Source organism: Bos indicus, chromosome 26, assembly GCF_029378745.1.
Source record: "Bos indicus isolate NIAB-ARS_2022 breed Sahiwal x Tharparkar chromosome 26, NIAB-ARS_B.indTharparkar_mat_pri_1.0, whole genome shotgun sequence".
Classification (NCBI taxonomy): Eukaryota; Metazoa; Chordata; class Mammalia; order Artiodactyla; family Bovidae; genus Bos; species Bos indicus.
In genome coordinates, this window is record NC_091785.1 from 129,885 (window position 1) to 152,154 (window position 22,270).

Here is a 22,270-nt window from a genome sequence, read left to right on the forward strand (position 1 = left end):
TAAAAAAGAATGAAATAATGCTATTTGCAGCAAGGATGTTGGGATTAACATATACACATGAATAGATATAAAATAACCAACAGAGATCTACTATACAACATAAGGAACTACACCTAATATTCTGCAAGAAGAATCTGAAACGGAATATGTGTGTACATGTGAGCGTGTGTGTGAGTGAGTGTGTATGTGTATTAGTCACTCAGTCATGTCCAACTCTTTGGGACCCCATAGACTATAGCCTGCCAAGCTCCTCTGTCCATGGAATTTCCCAGGCAAGAAAACTGGAATGGGCAGCCATTTCCTTCTCCAGGCTGCTGCTGCTACTGCTGCTAAGTCGCTTCAGTCGTGTCCAACTCTGTGCGACCCCATAGACTGGAGCCCAACAGGCTCCACTGTCCCTGGGATTCTGAACACCGGAGTGGGTTGCCATTTCCTTTTCCAATGCATGAAAGTGAACAGTGAAAGTGAAGTCGCTCGGTGTCTGACTCTCAGCGACCCCATGGACTGCAGCCTACCAGGCTCCTCTGCCCATGGGATTTTCCAGGCAAGAGTACTGGAGTGGGGTGTCATTGCCTTCTCCACCTTCTCCAGGGGATCTTCCCAATCCAAGGACTGAACCCAGGTCTTCTGCATTGCAGGCAGATTCATAACAGTCTGAGCCAGCAGGGAAGCCCCATTTATATAAAATACACACACATATACATATATATCTGAATCACTGTGCTGTATACCTGAAACTAACAGAATATTGTTAACTATAATTCAATAAACAACACCACTTTCTAGGTTTATAACACTGCATTTGATACCTCCTATATATCTACTTCACAGTAAGACTCTTAACTCTGTATAAATAGACTAAATTTTGTACAAAAAGTTTTTGCTTGAGAATATGTTACCTTCTAACATTTTAATAGACAGTTACAAGAATTACACCAATTGACAACTGTACTAGACACTTCTACAAACATTAATTAACTCATTAGCTGTAATGATTCTGGAAAGGAAAATGTTAAAAATATGAGTAAGCTGCAGCCTTTTCGCCAGGTCTTTGGACTCTACTAGTCTTCTTACATCAAACCACATGTCTCTAGTACAAACATATCAATACAAAATAAGCTTCCTACTTCATTCATGGTACATACACTAATGGTAAATAAGCTAAAATTTAGAAAGTTCTTAGAAAACTATGAGATTATTTGCTGCTGCAACAACTTTCATTATCTCTCCATTATGTTTAAAATAGTAAGATGGGGAAAATATGATTAAAAGCACTTAATAACTATCACTAAATATATATTATGCCATATCTATCACTATTTTGAAAAGTTCATTGTACTGAAATAGGACACTCACAGGGCAGAGTGCTCATTTTCTCACAAGTAGAAGAATCACATCCAAAATGTGGTCTCTGAACAGCCTATAGTTTCCTCCTTACCATTAGGGGAAGTGATAAACTAACCGAATGATCAATTGAGGAAGTGAAATCATTACCAAAACCCAGAATATCTTTAATTGGTAGCAAGAGTTTTGTTGTTTCCCCCCTCCCCCTGCCCCTTGGTGCGGGGGAGGCACTTTTATAAGTTTATTCTAAAGAAACAACTTTTTAAAGTGTTCAAAAGTGTTTTTACAACTGATGTCGCAGTTTTTACAAAAAAACAGTAAATGATGTGAAAAGGTTGTTGACAGGGTATTGGTTAAAGAATGACAGTGGAGCCAAGAATGGACTCTGATTCAGACACTGAAGGTGACGACATGCATGGAGTGACTGACACGTTCACTCCAGAGCAGAGGGACTTGGTCAGGTAGCGCAGTCGATGGTGGACCACACATGGTCCTCCTTGCCTAAACCACAATCAGGGTGCTGGCTCCTCGGAGATAGTCACAAAAGATTTGAGATCAATTCCTATGGAAAATATTAAAGGCCTCTCCTTGGATGAGGCCATCGTATGTGACCACCTAACTGCTCTAGACAAATGGATTTGAATTACAAATACTACTTTCCCGAGCTCTTCCTGAGAGCTTTTCATTGTGGGGGATCTGCTGCTAGGACCTCAGGGATGGGACCCAGTCCATGTTTGAGAGGGACATCAGGTGTGGGAGCAAATTCCTCTGCTGTGAGATGCCACTCAAGAACTCTGCAGAAGGAAGGACAATCAACTTCAAAATTGTCTGGTTTCTACCAACTGCTGGGAAAAAAATCCCTGCACCTCTCGAGGACGCCAGTTAACACCTGTCCTTGAGGACTCTGCTGTAAGGGAGAATGCAGCTGGGAAAGCTGGAGCCAGCTCTGAGCTGTTCATGGGGCAGGTGGACTGGAGGGCTCATGGGCACAGAGGGAGGGGGGTCCACGACCCTCAGCCACCTGCCAGACTGAAGGCCAGAGGCAACTCGGTGTAAAATTAGGCAGGATGGTCCCTCCCAGCACCCCTTCTCTTCTAGACCTATTCACTCACGAATGTTCCATCAAGGCTGAAGGATTGGTTGCCTGAGGTGGGCTGAGAGCTTAACCTCCAGTTTCTACACCATTCTCAACCCTGTGGTTTCTCAGGATCTATTGTGTGAGCTACTGATGTGACCTCTCCCTCCCTCTGCTCGAAAAAGTGCACCCAGCATGTCAGGATCATACAATTCTTATTTCCGGCCTTGTTACTTTGGGAACTTTGAATTTCTTTTCTTTTGTTTTTAACAATTAACCTAAAATTTCCTAAAACACTAAACAAAATGACACTAAATAAATGGTATTTTTTAAAAAGTAGATATTGTAAATAATATTGATAAAATCGTGTTAGAAATTTGAAATTTTTACCAAAGATTACTCTACCTGATTCAGATTATTTCTCTCAGTCTTCACTATCACTTCTACTGCTTGGAAAGTGAGTTCTAGGTGCTGTTTCACTTCAACTTATTTACTATATTGGTCTTCTTTTCTTGTTAAATGCTCCCTCATTTTTTCATATAACATCTAGGCATTTCTTCTATTCTCTTCTTCTTGCTTTAAGGTGAATCTGAAAAATTTAAAACTCTTCTTAGAAAATCATGAGATCATTCACTGCTGTAATAAATTTCGTTTCCTCTTCACAATGTTTAAAATAGTAAATGTTAGGGGAATACAATGAAAAACACTTAATAATGGTCACTGTTTTCAGACAGAGGGTTAAGAAAAAAACTGCATAAATTTTGTTTTCATTTTCTCTTGAGAAAAATGGCTACTTCATAAATCTGTGGGTGGGAATGTAAAGTAATATAAACTAAGAATAGTTTAGAAATATAGATTACAGACCACTTTTAAGTTCTCATACTTTGACCACATTATATGATATTATTAAAGAAAATGTATTTAAAATAATTAGAAAGGTAGAAATGAATTTATAGAAAAGGTGTTCCTTGGAGTATTAAATAGAATACAGAAAAGTGAAAAACAATTGGAAGTCAATTTCAGTTCAGTACAGTTCAGTTGCTCAGTCGTGTCCGACTCTTTGCTACCCCATGAATCACAGCACACCAGGCCTTCCTGTCCATCACCAACTCCTGGAGTTCACACAGACTCACGTCCATCAAGTCAGTGATGCCATCCAGCCATCTTATCCTCTGTCATCCCCTTCTCCTCCTGCCTCCAATCCCTCCCAGCATCAGAGTCTTTTCCAATGAGTCAACTCTTTGCATGAGGTGGCCAAAGTACTGGAGTTTCAGCTTAAGCATCATTCCTTCCAAAGAAATCCCAGGGCTGATCTCTTTCAGAATGGACTGGTTGGATCTCCTTGCAGTCCAAGGGACACGCAAGAGTCTTCTCCAACACCGCAGTTCAAAAGCATCAATTCTTCGTTGCTCAGCTTTCTTCACAGTCCAACTCTCATATCCATACGTGACCACTGGAAAAACCATAGCCTTGACTAGACAGACCTTTGTTGGCAAAGTAAAGTCTATGCTTTTGAATATGCTATGTAGGTTGGTCATAACTTTTCTTCCAAGGAGTAAATGTCTTTTAATTTCATGGCTGCAGTCACCATCTGCAGTGATTTTTTAGCCCCAAAAAGTAAAGTCTGACACTGTTTCTCCATCTATTTTCCATGATGTGATGGGAACAGATGCCATGATCTTCATTTTCTGAACGTTGAGTTTTAAGCCAACTTTTTCACTCTCTTCTTTCACCTTCATAAAGAGGCTTTTTAGTTCCTCTTCACTTTCTGCCATAAGGGTGGTGTCATCTGCATATCTGAGGTTATTGATATTTCTCCTGGCAATCTTGATTCCAGCTTGTGTTTCTTCCAGCCGAGCATTTCTCATGATGTAATCTGCATAGAAGTTAAATAAGCAGGGTGACAATATACAATCTTGACATACTCCTTTTCCTATTTGGAGCCAGTCTGTCGTTCCATGTCCAGTTCTAACTGTTGCTTCAGTAAATATTTAATGGGGTTTCTATTATGGTGGACTTCTGTATGCTCATGAAAATGATGATTTGGAAAAATATACATTAAGTTATTAGAAGCATTCACTGTTAAGAACCTGCTATATTATTTCTAAGAATTTCACCCTCCAAAATACTAGTAACACTTTCTCCTCTGTAAAATCCTAGAGGATAAGTTAGTCCTTATGACACGTCTATGTCTCTGCAGAATTAAAGGAAACAATAGTTCAAATATTTCCTTAAAGGTGAGGTGTATAGTGTCTCAAGCTGCTGAGCTCTCGTTCCCACTCCACTTTCTGATGCTCTAACTGTGATTTCACTTCTTTGGTTTCTGACAGCTCTTTTTGTAGCCCATGAACCTTACTTTTCATTCTGTAAAATTCTCCTCTAAGTAGTTCACAGTGGCTTCTTTGGCTTCTTTGAAAATCTACTAATCTTTCATGTGAAAGAATTGTATCCTGAATTTTCAACAAGCTAACAGAATCTGCATGATGAAGAAAACAAAGATAGAAACAAACAAAAAAACTTATGTGAGTAATTTTTGAGTATAAAGGACTTTGCCTTTCATGTTCACTCATCCACGCACTGAACAGATATTAAGGGTCTATAATGTGGAAGACATTATTCTAAGTTCTGCAAATAAAACAGATGCCCCTGGGTCTTGTTTAGCTTGAAGTCTAGTAGGAGACAAGGACAAATAAAATAATTATGAACTCAGATAGATACTCTAAGAAAAGAGAGTTCTATGATCACATAACAGAACTTGACATAGACTGGGTCCAGGAAAGATTTCCCTGGGGAAGAGATGTCACACTGAGAAATGAAGGATGAGCAGGAAGTAGTAAGTAGAGTAGGAAGAACAACTCTGTGGACAGTCTCCAGCTGTCATTATGTTTTTAACCAAGACAGAGTGAACAGCTACTGACTTACCTTCCTGAGTGGAGTGAGCAAAAACAATGCGGACAAAATACATTAAACGATGATTTTCATGACAAAGGACTTCAGGGAATGAAAGACAATGATCCTGGAAACACATGAGATTAGCCTAAGGAATGCCCCAGCTCACTGCCTTGAGAGAATTCTCAGGCCCCAACACGGGGAGAAGGAATGGAAGCTGAGTTAGCCAGACTCCCTGACAGGAGGTGATGAAGCTGACAGTCTGGTGAACCAAAGTGGGCAGAGATCACAGATCAGAACTGTGGAGAGGAGAGAGTGGAACAGAGAGAAAAAGGACCCTGGGGATCTCAGGAGCCCCTCGGGTATTCAGCAGATGAACAAACAGAAACCATCTGGGAGAAACCACCTGAGACCAGGGAGAAACCATCTGAAAAGACTATAGGAACCTGTGACTGGTGCTCACTCAGTCCCAGGAATTCTGTCTATTCTCATGAGCCAGGCTGGAAAATTCCTAGGTATCAGCAGAATTAACAGGGTAGTCAGCAAGGTCTTGCCTCCAAGGCAGGAAATCATCAGCCCTAGCCCCAGAGCCCCTCTGGATGCACCTAATGAATCATGAGAAGCAAGAGCACAGAAGGATCTCTGGAAAACTCTCAATATTTGGAAACTAAATCACATGGGTCTAAATAACCCTTGGATCAAAGAGGTAATGAAAAGAGAAAGTACAAAGTATTCTGAACTGAAGGAAAATGAAAAAGTTAAGACCAGAAGACATTTTAGGGAATTGACAAGCTGATTCTAGAATTCATGTAGAAAGAAGGGTGAAAACTAAAACCAGATGGAACCACACAATTGTGACCTTTAACCATGCAGCAAAGAGAGGCAACAGTTGGGCTTGAAGCAAGGGGGTAGCATGATGGGACCTAAATGTTTAAAAATAGGCAATAATTACAGTTGCTGTGCAGACTGAGGTTCTGCCAGGTGGAGTGGCAGGAAAAGAAGTCCTGAGATTATTTCAGTTACTCTAGGAGGAAAATGATGCTGACCTGACCATGGGTGAAGGCACAGGAAAGAAGAGTCAACAGAAGGTACAGTGAGTGAGAGTATCATAGGCCTGTGGCTCAGAGTATACACTCACTTTCATGTCCTTTTAAGGCAAAACAAACTTCTGAGATGCACGGCACTGTAGCATATCACTGGCTCTAGAGCAGTACTGACAAGGTGTGCATATATCACTCCTCTATACACAGACAGGCTTTTCGTTAACATTTACACTGCAGTCCTACCTTTATACCCCACGTTGTGAGGTTCTACTTGCAACGTGGAATTCCTAGAGTAAAGCACGTCACCATCCTCAGAAACAGTCTCGGACGACTGAGTTAAGTCATCCAGTTCATTCACATAATTAATTAGTTCTTTGACCTACACGTAAACAATACTCTTTCACAATGTCCTTAAAATATATATAAATACACCAAGTGTACAGAGGTGATAAATCTCTGTATCAAAACAAAAACAGACATTTCTTAAAAGAAGAGATTTTTATCAAAAGGATAACTTTATCAACAGTGTTTCTAAATGATGTGTTCAAAGTAAACTTCTCTACAACAAAGGAAGATTTTCTATTTTAGCACTATTCCTTTGACAAAGTATTTTCGATAAGGATAATATTTTTGAAAGTTCATTTTTTTTTTTTTTTTACTATACCTTCTTCTTTTCATATGGTGTTTTCCTTGCAGGCCTAAAAGAACAAATGATTCTTTTCAGGCTAATATTAAATATTCAAAAATACAAACAATACCTAAACTTTTCTTTTTTATATAAACTTTTTCCATTGGCAAGTAATTGTCTATAAAGGATGCAGAAATAAATTAGAGCAGCATTAAAGGACACAGAAAATATATCAGTAATACTAATAAAGTATTACAGTTAGATCTAAAGAAAAGGAAAAACATAAAGTTACTTGCATTGTGTAATAGGAAACAGTATACCAGTATTCTTTGCACCTGTTCTTTTCCATAAGAACTAACTTTTATGGCAATACGACCTACCTGGGAGGTATTCCTTCAGTTCTTCTAAGAAAGAAATCCATTTGAAAAACCAAGATATTAGCTTTTTGAGGACGTCCTATGCATCAGCTATGCATTATCAGAAGCACCTAACATGTCCTAAAGGCATTTTCATCCCCACAGTCATTCTGGGAGATAGGATAGGAAGAAATGGAGCACACAAAGGCTGAGGAACTTGCCCAAGTCCACTCAGCATGTCACCAACAGACCCAGAATTCAAACCCAGGAAGTCTGGCTTCAAAACTGCTCTTCCAAAATATGCTGAGAAAGTAATATTGAAAAGTCTTTTTAAGTAATATGATAGCAAATGAATCTATAGTATTATTTCAGGTCTAGCTATAGCTATAAATAATGATTTCTGAATCTTAAAACATATTTCTCAAAAAATAAAAAGACATCAGAAGTAGGTAAGCCTGCATATCTACTGTCAATAAAGTTTTGTTTTCTGTAAAAAAAAATCATCAATAAGCATTCATTCACCCATTGTGCTGTTTCTTCATGCATCTGACATACATGTATTGAGCACACAATATATGTTAATGACACACTTAGTAAAAGAAGTACGGGTTTTGTCATTTAGATCTTTATCATGCAAAAGGAATAATTTGTGAAAGACTGCTAATAATGTTTTTCTATTGAATATAAACAAAATCTTCCCCTTTTCCCTGGAATCTATAAACAACTATGAAGTTAATATGATGTGATGTTTCAGAGCACCTTACAAAATCACAGCTACTCATCATGTAACTGTCAGCTAGAATTATCAAGGAATGACCATATCCTATTCAGTATAGCCTATGTGTTTGTAAATTCACAATTACGTAATTTTTGAAAATCTATATATGATAGAATTAACTTAAGCAATCATCTGCATATTCCATTACATAGAAATATTACACTTCAGAACCAATGAACAAGCCCTTACCATAAAACTATACATGAACAGAAGTCATATGTACAATTAGTTCACCGTAATAGTTTAAAGATAATGTCATACAATCAATAAGGTTTCTAGTATTGGAAATGCAAACAAGACTAAACTAAATAAACACGCCATCTGCTGGCTCATTTCCAATAGCATGCTGCTGCTACTGGTAAGTCACTTCAGTCGTGTCCAACTCTGTGTGACCCCATAGACAGCAGCCTACCAGGCTCCCCCATCCCTGGGATTCTCCAGGCAAGAACATTGGAGTGGGTTGCCATTTCCTTCTCCAATGCATGAAAGTGGAAAGTGAAAGTGAAGTCACTCAGTAGTGTTTGACTCCTAGCGACCCCACGGACTGCAGCCTACCAGACTCCTAAGTCCATGGGATTTGCCAAGCAAGAGTACTGGAGTGGGTTGCCATTGCCTTCTCCCTCCAATAGCATACATACTCTAAAAGCTCCCTTCTTAACATAAAACAAGTAACACCTGTGAACTCCACATTCCTCTTTAGTTACCATCCAATTCTTCATTGCCTGTCCCAATAACATTCCCTACTGAATGTTTACCTGTATTCATTACAGTCTAGCTTCCAAGGGGACAATTTACTGAAATGACTTCTCCGCCAAAGGCACTGGACTTCACCTTAACATTTCAGCAGTGTTCGTCCACTAGAGTTGAGCAATCTCTTGTCTTGGCCTGAGTACTGTATAATGCTGCTCTATTTCCAGAAGAAGTATTCAGTGCTAATATGTCTTCCCCTACAAACAAAGAATCTGGAGAATGTACCTGTCATCACCCTGATCCACTTCCCTTAAAATGCTGTCATCATTCAAGTGCAGCAGACCACCAGTCAGTGAATCGGTCTTTTCAAATATTGGTGCAACCACACGTTCGTCCAGTGTCCATTTATCATTGTTCTTTTTCTTTACTGCCTTCCTGTGCACACCAGGATCGCTACTTTAAAAAGTCCACAAAAAAAGCCAATGTTTTCCAATAATTCTACTGATAAAGAAAAAAAAAACAACCAATTCTTACAAAATTCCAGCTCTTACCCATCTTAAGTTGTTGATTAATTCACAAGAGAGTTATAGAGTACCAACCGTATGCAAGAAAACAAATTCTTCCTTCAAACACAGACATGATTATGATACAGTATATAAAACTTGATATATGAAAGTGAAAAGTGAAATAAGGAAGGATTTGCAGAAGTGAAGAGAGGAGGTCATGAGAAGCAGAAAAGGGAGAAAATCATTCTACCTGGAGATTCGAATGTGAGCACAAACATCAGGCACAGGACATCTAGGTTGTTTCTGAGGAACCTGGAAGGAAGAGCACAAAATACATGGAAGAAAATAGAGAGATGCATCTGGAAAGACACTGAGAAGAACCTCAAGGGCTACACTGCAAACCTAGAGTACACTGGCTAAGCGCCTTGACTCTTAGACATGGGAGTCATAAGTAGATTTACACTATATTTTTTGTTTTGCTTCTAAATATAATAATGGTGAATTTAGGGACTTCCCTGGTGGCCCAGTGCTTAGGACTCCACCTACCAATAAAGGGGGAAGGCATTCCATTCCTGGTCAGGGAAGATGCCACATGCCATGGTAAAACTAAACCCTGCTACACAGCTACTGAAGCCAGTACCCTAGAGCCCACACTCAGCATCAAGAGAAGCCACCACACTGAGAAGCCCAAGCACTGTGGCGGCAAAGACTCAGCGCAGCCAAAAATAAATGAAAAAGAGAATTCACAGAAAAAAGCCACACATAATTTAGGTGGTATTTTAAATGACATGAGGCACATATACCATGAAAGAAGAAACCAAAGAAATATTTGGCCAGGGGAGGAGAGCTCACTTTTAAATCACCCACATGATGTGGCGACCACATCACTGCTGAAAGACTGATGCCTCATCGGTTTTCCCGCCACCATCAGCAATTTGGCCTCCCTCCATGGACATACTCAAAGAGCTAGGAGAGAAAAACCTGCCAGCCAAAACCCTGGAAGAGCCTCTTTCCAGAAATATTGTCTTTCAGAAATGAAAGAGAAATAAAAACTGTCCCAGACAAAGCAAACCTGATGGAGTTCATCACCACTAGTCCCGCCTCATGAGAAATGCTGAAAGAAGTCCTCAAACTGAAATGAAAGAATGTTCATTAGTGACAAAACAAATTTAAATATACAACACACTGATTAATATGCAGTCAAATCCAGAATACTCTAATATGTAACATGGTGGTATATTAACAAAGGCATTCTAGTAATAAGGCTAAAGGACAAGAGTATTACAAATAACTATATCTCTAGTAAAATATACAATCTGTACATCACAAATATTAGCTCAAGTTAGAAATTATTTTATAGGAACATAACAAGGGACATGCTGTTAAATATTGATACAGGATTACCTATCAGAACCCTCATTCTGCATAGCAGGAAACTCCTGGTTGCTGTTTCCTCCAATCTTTCTCTGCTGAAACAATCCACTCTCATCAGCAGCATCGCATATGTTCTCTGATACTTCCACTTCACTACTTTTGTGTTTCTTTTCTTCTTCAACCTTTAATGGAAGTTTGACACTAAGAATAATTGCTATGTATTGATTATAAAGATCTTTGTTTTCAATTTTATTATTTGACTCAGTGCTCACCCTGAATTTAAGTGATAATAATATTTTTGTGTTTATTTTAATTTTATCACTTACAAGTCACTGAAATTTTTGTGAAATCTGCTCCTTTCTGTTTGAGAAAAAGAAACAAAATTCCCCAAAATTTCAAAAATGGTTTTCTTAATAAGATGCAATTATTCATATTCAGTCTTCCCCATCTGACTGGCAGAGACAGAGAAATAAAAAGACAAAGACACAGAATCTGTCCTCTTTTGTCTTTACTACCTGGATTTTCCATTAAACAGCCAGATGTAGAGGATGTGACACCTTAGCACCTCAGAAAGGAAACATTCTTCTCTCTGCACTAAAGCTATTCTTTCCCCTCTGCCTTATCCAATTCTTTTTTCACTTGGATCTGGAAGAGAGCAAAAAAGTGACAGTGTTCACTAAATTAAATGAACCAGAGTTTACCAAAACACAAGGAGCAGAACGAAACTGAGGAGTTGTTAGTTAGTGTGGAATTCTGGAATATAAATAATGCTTCCCAATTCCACATTCAATAACCTTCAAACCTTACAGCTAGAAGATATAGAAATAATTACCTAGTATTGCCCCACTATTTACCAAAAACAGCAATAAACTAAAAAAAAAAAAAAAAGTTCAAGGTTTTGTTTAAGGCCCCTAAACTGGCACTCCCTAGCATTTTATGGCATCAAAAGAGATGATACAATTCTGGAATGTTGAATGTTATATATCACCAAATGAATTCATCAGATTAATCAGATAAGTTAAAAGCATGACTTTGGCACAGTAACTCAGTGCCTTAGTTGGGGGTAGGGCTCATCTCCTTTTTGTTGTTGTTGTTGTTTTTTAACAGGAGAATACATAGAATTTTTGTTTCTTTTCTTTCTTTTTTTTTTTTTTGTCTTTTTGTCTGTTGTTCAAACTCAGTCAAAGCACCTCTTACACAAAAGAGCAGACAAACAATTTAAAAAACCTATTACTGAAGAAAAAAAAATCTCACAGCATCTCAGAACTCAGTCTTCTCCTTTGGAGATAAACACTTAATGTTTTTTGTTTTTTTTTTTTTTTTTCATTTTTTCTCAGGGTTTATACTACCTATGGGCTTCCCTGGTGGCTCAAATATTAAAGAATCCACCTTCAATGCGGGAGACCTGGGTTTGATCCCTGGGTTGGGGAGATCCTCTGGAGAAGGGAACAGCTAGCCACTCTGGTATTCTTTCTGGCCTGGGGCATTCCATGAACAGAGGAGCCTGGCAGGCTACAGTCCAAGGGTTTGCAAAGAGTTGGACATGACTGAGCAACTTTCACACACACACACACACACACACACACACACACACACACACTATCTATGTAACAAAATCACACAGGTCAAAACTTTCTACATTTTAGTAAACAACATAATGGAAAGGTCTGCCTCAAAAGAAACATCTGAGAGTGCTGATTAAAGTATATATGGGAGCGCATGTATTTGTTATTAAAAAGATCCTGAAGCAGCCATGCTGGAAATCTAAGTGCCCAGTGATTGCAGAAAGCAGAGAAGATCACACATATTCAACCACAATGAAGAGATTAGAGGGAACACATTTTCAAATCCCATCTCTCAGTCAAGTGCTTTCTTCCCATTCTATGGAAATATAACATATTTAACCCAACGGAGTTAAAGGGAAAAAAAAAAAAAAGACACAAAACCCTAGCTGATTATTCTTCTTAAGCAATTTCCTTGGTGTTTGTTCTGGCTCAGAAGTCCACATGGCAAACAGGTAAATGAGTTTCCCAGTCCATATGAAGACTGACAGAGAAGAATTAGATATGAGAATTGATTGAAGGACAGAAGCCATGAAAATCGTTTCCTGAATTCCTGTTATTGAGATAATAATTGATTTCTACACAATTACCTCTTTGGATGACCCCCTTTTATTCATAAATGGAAAATCAAAATGGACCACATCATCAAGAAAGAGAAAAACCAAAACAAGGGAAAATGAGAAACTCCTTTGGAAGTTAAATTTTCTTTTTCCAGAGCCAGAAACTCTACTTGAAACACGTCTATTTCATTCTTAAACCTCTGCATATCCTTCTCTAATTCTTCATTTACATACACTTCAGATGCACTGTGACTATTAGGTGGAGAAGAATTCCCATTTTCCAATCCGGATTCCATGCTTTTATTGTCACTAGTGCTGCAATTATCTGCATGCAGTGGCTTCTGGAACAAGTCCTGCATTGCTTTGTTTTTCAGATCGGTATTTTAACAACAGCAAGGGGAATTTTTATTTGAATTCTATGTTTCATCTTACCAGATTAGACAAGCTACAGACTAAAATAACATGTCTGCCCCGTGTCTAATTTCCGATTAGTTTGACCTTGCCTCATATTTTGTGACATTTGCATATCAATCTCTTGGTCTTTCACTTCGAATATAACTACCAGCTCCCCTACTTTTTTAATTTTCTGTATCGTTATAAAAACCATCCTCAATTTTCATAAACACATGTTCAATGTCTAGTTGATAATTCTCAAAGTCTACTTTATTTTCAGGGAAAAAAAGCTTTGAAGATGACCGACAAGCCTATCCAAGGGACCCAGAGTTTACAGACCATGGAAAAACATTTTTGAGACTGGAAATGCTTGGAATACTAGAGAGACAGGTACTCCAAATGCATCTTTTCCCTCCCAATGAGGTATATTATTTGTGAGATTAGGAGATATTTCCTTTTGGTTTGCTCCTTCTTTAGGGTTATCATGTAGTTGATCTTCCTCAGGAGAAATGGTAATTTGGTATTCCTTACAAAATTTCAGTGAACCACTTTAACTCATTTATGATGGGTGTTAACTTATCTTTCCATTCTAATTTGCCTTGTTTGATACACATTTTCTCATACAGTACTACGCCAGATATTGAAATTTAGTTTTACATACCTGTGCATGGTTATTCTCATCTTCATCAAGTTTTTCTTGTTCTTCCTCTGTTATCATTTCTAAGTCTAATTCTCTTGACAGATCTGCATGTTTAGTTAAAATTACTTAGAACGTTTAGATAAAAGACATAATCCTCATTTAAAACAGAGATCTAAAACATTGTATGAAATGACAGGTTAAATCAATCTTAATCTTCAGCTGAATGTTTACTTCTTTAAGAACTACTTCCAGTGACTTGCAAACTTCAACAAACCATTTAGGAAATACTAGATGTCACCAGGTTACAGGCACACAAACAGCTCAAAGATTCAGCCACAGATTAATCCAAACATCAGTGAACAAAACAATCAGAAACCAAACAAAATACAGGACAGACATATAAAGTCACCATACATTCTCTTCTCTACTTCATAACAGGACCTTTTTAACAACGTGCCAAGCATCAACTGCAACATTATTCATGGTTTACAAAATTCCTCTTACTTTTTAGCTTTTATCAGTTACTTCATCTGAAAGGTTTCCCTCTACTCTTCCAACAAATTACTTTTCATCTTTTAAGGTTCAACCTGTTTTGTGAAGTTGTCTTTGATTACTGCCATCTTTCCCCTGATAAAGAAGTATGCCTTTCCTTTTAGCTCCCTTAGTACTTTAAAAATTTTTCTAGTGTATCTTTCTAGATTTTTTAAGTTATAGATTTAGATCTGAACTGTAAATTATTTCTTTATGTGTCTATCCTCTTGGCTCCTAGACAGCAGAGGACAAGCTCTTAAAAGTCACCTCGATATATATAGTGCGTTTTTTTTTTAATCTATTTTTTTTAATTGAAGGATAACTGCTTTACAGAATTTTGTTGTTTTATGCCAAACCACAAAACATGAATCAGCCATAGGTACATATATCACCCCTTTTAAACCTCCTTCTCATCTCCTTCCCCATCCCATCCCTCTAGGTTGATACAGAGCCCCAGTGTCTCTTATTCAATAATTATTTCTCGGGTTTCCACTCAGTACTAGACACTGGAGTTTCACAAAAAAAAGGTAGAAAAAGGTGTCAGGGATGGCTTTTCTAGAGATAATGCCTGAGTGCAGACTTACACAGTTCAAGGGAACAGAGGGCAGGAGAGGGAGAGCATTTCAGGCTGTAGCAAGATGGGGAGAGAAGCACACACACTACAGGGTAGATATTTGTCCAAAGTGAAGGGATGGGACTGATGAAGGTCATGGCATCCAGTCCCATCACTTCGTGGCAAAGAGATGGGAAAACAATGATAACAGAAACAGACTTTATTTTCTTGGGTTCCAAAATCAATGCAGATGGTGACTGCAGTCATGAAATTAAAGGACACCTGCTCCTTGGAAGAAAAGATATGACAAACTTAGTGTATTAAAAAGCAGAGACATTACTTTGCCAACAAAGGTCCGTCTAGTCAAAGCAAAGGCTTTTCCAGCAGTCATGTATGGATTTGAGAGTTGGACCAAAAAGATGATTGAGCACCGAAGAACTGACGCTTTTCAACTGTGGTGTTCGGAAAGACTCATGACAGTCCCGTGGACTTCAAGGAGATCTAACCAGTCAATCCTAAACAAAATCAGTTCTGAACATTCACTGGAAAGACTGATGCTGGCACTGAAGCTCCAGTACTTTGGCCACTGGATTCAAAGAGCTGACTCATTAGAAAAGACCCTGTTGCTGGGAAAGGTTGAAATCAGGAGGAGAAGGGAATGACAGAGGATGAGATAGTTGGATGGCATCACAGACTCCATGTACATGAGTTGAGCAAGCACTGGGAGATGATGAAGAACAGGGAAGCCTGGTGTGCTGTGGTCCATGGGGCCACGTAGAATCAGACATGACTGAACGACTGAAGAACAACAACAGGTACAAGTGACAAGGGCACCAGCAGCAGTTCAGAATTCTAGAGCAAAGGACTGAAAGGGCTAGAGATAGAGGGTCAGGCAGAAGTCAGATTATGAAAACATCAATGGTGCTTTAAGAGGTTTAGACATTAATGTGACTCAGAGTGTCTCATAGTCACGTGTGCTTTTGAGATTGGTGACTCTAAACACCACAGGAGGGAGGAATCTGAAGGGCATATGAATAACCAGAGGAGGGGAATCTGAAGGTATTAATACTGGGAATAACAAGGTGATGCAGGCCTGAACTGAGGGAGTGTTTACAGAAATATTTAGGATATAAAACTTTCAGGGTACAGTATAGAATAAATCTTTAAGGAACCAATAAATGTACAAATCCAGGCACCCTAAAGGATAAAATAACTGCTCATTATTTTATAAAATGTATTGACTGAGAAGAAAATGATCAACATGAACTGACTGAAGTGGCTTCTATTTTGTAATTTTCCTATCTCACATCGTTCAGTGTTGAAGGGACTCGTGTAGGTATTTTCTTGAATTTGTTTTTCCTGGACCTACCAAGCTCATGGAGAAACAAGAGCAAACAACTCAGTTGTATAGATTAAAAGAAAAAAAAAAAAGACAAACACATTGAGTTTAGAGCCTGTAGTCATTATTCTAGGAGATAACTGAGAACATTCTGTAAGTTCAAGGTAAGGATAGAAAAGAAAAAAGTACAGGAGTGAAAAAAGAAGGAGTGCATGATTTATTACCATAGTCCTGACTGTATGACTGATTTAGGGTGCTAAATTAATTAGTATTTATGGACAACACATTCTTAGACGTGGTTACTCAATAGACTGGGCATCCTAGTAGAATTAGAATTGACTTTCTATATACTGCTTTTAAGTGATATACCACTCCTTTATACCAACCTCCCTTGTGAACGCTTAATTCATTACAAATACTAAAACAAGATATACTATGTGGACACAGCTGAGAAGGAGGTACTATGTAGCAAATTTCCCATGACTCCCATTCCCACTGGGAAAGCCAATTCTAAAAAATATGAAGTCACGGAAAACACAAGAAATATTTTAGTATTTGGTATCAGAGTTGCTTTTGCAGTTATACTGAATATAATCATGAATAATACTTATGAAATGACAACCATATTAAAACATTGCTACAAAGTCCCGTTTTGAGAAGGCAATCTCTAGATGGCTACCTAGTCTCCCAACTAGTCCCAGAGTTCTAAACATAATCCTGCTATGCGCTCTCAGGTGTATGCTAAACACCAGCCTGAACGAACTTACGTTTTCCTAATTCTCTTTGTTATTTATTGTATTACTACGGTCAGAGGGCAAATGCAAACACCTTGCTAAGAGGTATTGATTGGCTGTAGTTTGCATAAAAGGAGTCAGCACAAGGTAGACTTTGCCACAGAATCTAATTTGGAACCATCATAAGGATGGTAAGTTCGTGCCCAGGTGGCCCACAGCTGAGTGTTTTGGGCTTCTGCATTACCTTTGCTTCCTCTGTTTCCTGGCAGCTCCGACTTGCATAGCTGATGGAGCGAGTAATTCCCTACCGGGAACACTGCTACAGTCTTCATCTTCATTTTATCTATTACAGTCTTCTGTCCAAATTCTGTGGATGCTGATTGATTTTTGATCATTGAATGGGACACCAACGCACACTGACCATCAACTTTCAAATGCCTGGCTCTTTGACAAGTCTCATTATTGAGGCTCAAAGCAGCAGAAGCCCAATTTGAAAAATGTGAAAACAAAGTCTCCACTTATTAGAACGTGAGAATACAACTCTGACCAACTTGTACAAAGTCTTTCTTCAGATAATCAGTTCCATGACCTCCTCTCCCCTGAAACTCACTAGTCCTTCACAGCTTACAATATCTCACACGTCACCGTCATTCATGAAGAGATGTAAACTAGTGTGTCTCATTTCTTCTACTTTTTAATTGCCTAGTATTACTGATTTTGATTCACTTAACTTCTATTGCATATTCTGTACTCCATAAGAACTTTACCAATAATTATTTTTTCAACATCAGTTCAATTCAGTTCAGTCGCTCAGTCATGTCCGACTCTTTGTGACCTCATGAACTGCAGCATGTCAGGCCTCCCCGTACATCACCAACTCCTGGAGTCTATCCAAACTCGTGTCCATTGTGTCAGTGAGGCCATCCAACCATCTCATCCTCTGTCATCCCTTTCTCCTCCTGCCCTTAATCTTTCCCAATATCAGGGTCTTTTCAAATGAGTCAGCTCTTTGCATCAGGTGGCCAAAATATTGGAATTTCAGCTTCAGCATTAGTCCTTCCAATGAACACCCAGGACTGATTTCCTTTAGGATGGACTGGATGGATCTCGTTGCAGTCCAAGGGACTCTCAAGAGTCTTCTCAAACACTACAGTTCAAAAGCATCAATTCTTCTGTGTTCAGCTTTCTTTATAGTCCAACTCTCACATCCATACATGACTATTTTTCAACATACAAATATATTATTAAGAAAATGTATATCTACCTTATTTTACACTTAAGTATGCCTTATAATACTGTGTGCTCTAGACACCATGGTTTTAAAAACACTTTTAATGAATGCTACTACTTTAATTAATGTTACAAACCTAGACAACATTAAAAAGGAAAGACATCACTTTGCTGACAAAGGTCCATACAGCCAAAGCCATGGTTTCTTCAGTAGTCATGTACAGATGTGAGAGTTGGACCATAAAGAAGCCTGAGCATTGAAGAATTGATGCTTTCAAAGAGTGGTGCTAGAGAAGACATCTGAGAGTCCCTTGGACAGCAAAGAGATGAAACCAGTCAATCCTAAGAGAAATCAACGCTGAATATTCACTGGAAGGACTGATGCTGACACTAAAGCTCCAAAACTTTGGGTACCTGATGTGAAGAGCTGAATCCCTGGAAAAGACCCTGATACTGGGAAAGATTGAGGGCAGGAGGAGAAGGGGAGGGCAGAGGATGAGATGGTGGGATAGGATCGCTGATGCAATGGATATGAACTTGGGCAAACTCCGGGAGATGATGAGGCACAGGGAGGCCTAGCGTGCTGCAGCCCATGGGCTCACAAAGAGTTGGACCCGACTTAGCGACTGAACACCACCACCAATGACAACTTCTTTAAACACAATGAGATGGTCTTTCCTCAAATTATCAATATCTTCAAAACTAATTTTTTAAGCCCTGGATAGACATCATAAACTTATATGAGACATGATAGTCTTGTGGGTGACCAATTGTTTCCACATGAAAATACGATAAGTCTAGGACCACACTGGATCCAAAGAGCACGGAGAACCATGAGGAAAGAATGAACACAACACAGAAATATTTGCTTAAAAAAAAAAAAAAAAAAAAGGAACTCTCAGGTCTAAATTTCTTAAGAGAAATCAAAGAAACAAGCAAGAAATGTAAAAGCGAAACTTTAAACCCTGTGTCAACACAAGGGTCCCTTTATCATTTCACATCCAGCCATGCCAATGGTTTAAAATAGTGGTTCTCTAGTGTGCCCTGAAAATTCCTGAAGTCCAGAGACCCTCTGGGCCTGGGGATCCAAGAGGTCAAAACTGTTTTCACAACAACTCTAAACGTTACTTCCATGCTCAGTTATGTTCTGAGTGGACACAGGAGTTCTCCAGAGACAGGATATGTGATATCAGAACTTTAATGACTAACGGAATTTGCCATTATGATTGTGTGTGCCTGTATTTTTTACTTTTTTTAGTTTTATTATCCAGGAATCTCTGGCTGAGGGGAGGGTTGGAGGTGGCCTGCTGCACAGTCAGGGTCACTGAGTGTAGCAGGGCATGCATGGGACCTGTTGAAGGAGGTGCTATTATCTTCATTACCTCCACCATAGTTTGGCCTCAGGTCAAACAACAGGGAGGGAACACAGCCCCACCCATCAACAGAAAATTGGATTAAAGATTTACTGAGCATGGCCCTGCCCATTAGAACAGGATCCAGTTTCCCCCAGAGTCAGTCTTTCCATCAGGAAGTTTCCATAAGCCTGTTATCCTTATCCATCAGAGGGCAAGCAGACTGAAAACTTCAACCACAGAAAACAAACCAAACTGATCACATGGACCACAGACTTGTCTAACTCAATGAAATTATGAGCGAGCCATGCCATGAAGGGCCATCCAAGACAGATGGGTTATGCTGGAATATTCTGAAAAAACATGGTCCACTGGAAAAGGGAATGGCAATCCATTTCAGTATTCTTGCCTTGAGAACCCCATGAACAGTATGAAAAGGCAAAAAGATAGGACACTGAAAGATTGCCAAGGTCCAGTCCCAGCTGATACAGGGTATTCAAAGGGGAGATGGCGTCAGCGAATATTTACATATTCATCAAAGATATAAAGAGTAATAGAATGAGGATAGCTCAGTAGGAAAATTCAGTGGAAAAAAGAGGCTGAGTAGCTTGGTTTATGTGGAAAATCAATATAACCTGTGACACCAGGTTAGCTCTGACCACGGAGGCCGCAGGCACCCTCTCAAATAGCAGAAGGTGCCCCACCTTAGACACCTTTTCGAGTGGGTCTTAGAAGCCCAGGCAAATAAATGGTTGCAGAGGACCTCCGTGCTCCAGATGGAGACTCAGCTGGAAAATGAGGAGAAAAATGACATGGGGAGACCAAGCTTTGGTGAGCAAGGGCCGTAGCTTTATTTTCAACAGGGGTTTTTATACCCTAAGTTACACATAGAAGATAATAGGGGATGTAAAGCCAGCACTCTTTGATCCTTATCAAAAAACCAGGGTTTCTTTCCTGCAAATTTATCGTATACTAATGGTTTAGGTGATTTACATCATCTTCTGGCCAGAAGGCCTATTAACATTTTATGACTCTTGACAAAGGTTTGTCAACCATAAGACTTATTTTCTCTAAGAGTAATTATTTTAAGGTTTGGCGCCATCTTCCAAAGGTGTTAGATAAAATTGCATTCCTATAGGGCAGAGGTGTAATGAGTTTACAACAAAGGAAAGGATTTATTACCTTAAGGGGCTAAAGTTGCTAACACCAAGGCCACTAGTTATTTTTTCTACATACCAACTATATTAATTAATACACATTCAAGGATACAATACAGGGGATGTGGAAACTTAGCAGCAAGCATTGGCTCATCAATGAAATCTTTTACTAGTTTTATTCTGACAGTTTCTAACTCTCTGAGAGGCTCTAAGTTATTTGAATATCTTAAGCTTCCCGTGCCTCTCGAGGCTGGGAGACTGTAAACAATCATATGCATAGCTGTAGGAGTCCAGGTAAACTTGTCAGGCGAGTTAGAGAGCTATCTGAGGGGTTTGGATTTAAACACTCCTAATTGCCCAGGAACTTTATTAATTGGAGCTGTAAGTTAACTCTTTGACAGAGAGAGTGAGATGGTGGTGGGGGACAGCCCCCAGTAAAGTCAGAGGTGAGAGCACAAAGCAATAAAGTAGGCAGACTCTGTGTTTTTGGGGGTAGATGCTCGAGAATATCCAGGGGGACTCCTGAGGCTTGATTCTGCCTTTGAGTATGCCGAGCCTCCTTCCTCATGACCTTTGTCATGAGTGGAATGCCTCTCACTGGCTCCTGCCAAAAGATGAACTCCCCATCAGCAGGTCAGTAGGTGTCCAATATGCTACTAGAGATCGGTGGAGAAATAAATCCAGAAAGAATGAAGAGATGGAGCCAAGCAAAAACAACACCTAGCTGTGGATGTGACTGGTGATGGGAGTCAAGTCCAAGGCTGTAAAGAGCAATACTGCATAGGAACCTGGAATGTTAGGTCCATGAATCAAGGCAAATTGGAAGTGGTCAAGCAGGAGATGGCAAGAGTGAACATTGACATTTTAGGAATCAGTGAACTAAAATGGACTGGTTTGTGGTTTAGGCTGTAAGTCGTGTTCCATGCTTCTGACCCCATGGGCTATTTGTAGCTCGCCAGACTCCTCTGGCGATAGGATTTTCCAAGCAAGAATGCTGGAGTGGGTTGCCATTTCCTTCCTCAGGAGATCTTCCTGACCCAGGCATTGAACTCAGGTCTCCTGCATGGCAGGTAGATTCTTTACTGACTGAGCTACCAGGGAAGCCCCCAAATGGACTAGAATGGGTGAATTTAACTCAGTTGATTACTATGTTGATTACTAGTTGATTACTACTGTGGGCAAAAATCCCTTAGAGCAAATGGTGTAGCCATCACAGTCAACAAGAGTCCCAAATGCAGTACTTGAATGCAATCTCAAAAATGACACAATGATCTCTGTTCGTTTCCAAGGCAAACCATTCAATATCATAATAATGCAAGTCTATGCTCTGACCAGTAACACTGAACAAGCTCAAGTTGAACAGTTCTATGATGACATAGAAGACCTTCTAGAACTAACACCGAAAAATGATGTTATTTTCAATATAGGGGACTGGAATGTACAAGAAGGAATTCATGAGATACCTGGAGTAACAGGTAAACTTGGCCTTGGAGTACAAACTGAAGCAGGACAAAGGTGAACAGAGCTTTGCCCAGA

General features: G+C 39.3%; 1 pseudogene; it reads right to left on the reverse strand.

Annotated features, from left to right (window-relative positions):
* The window catches only part of LOC139179897 (ankyrin repeat domain-containing protein 26-like), a 67,324-nt pseudogene that overhangs the window by 1,952 nt on the left and 43,102 nt on the right, over positions 1-22,270 (reverse strand).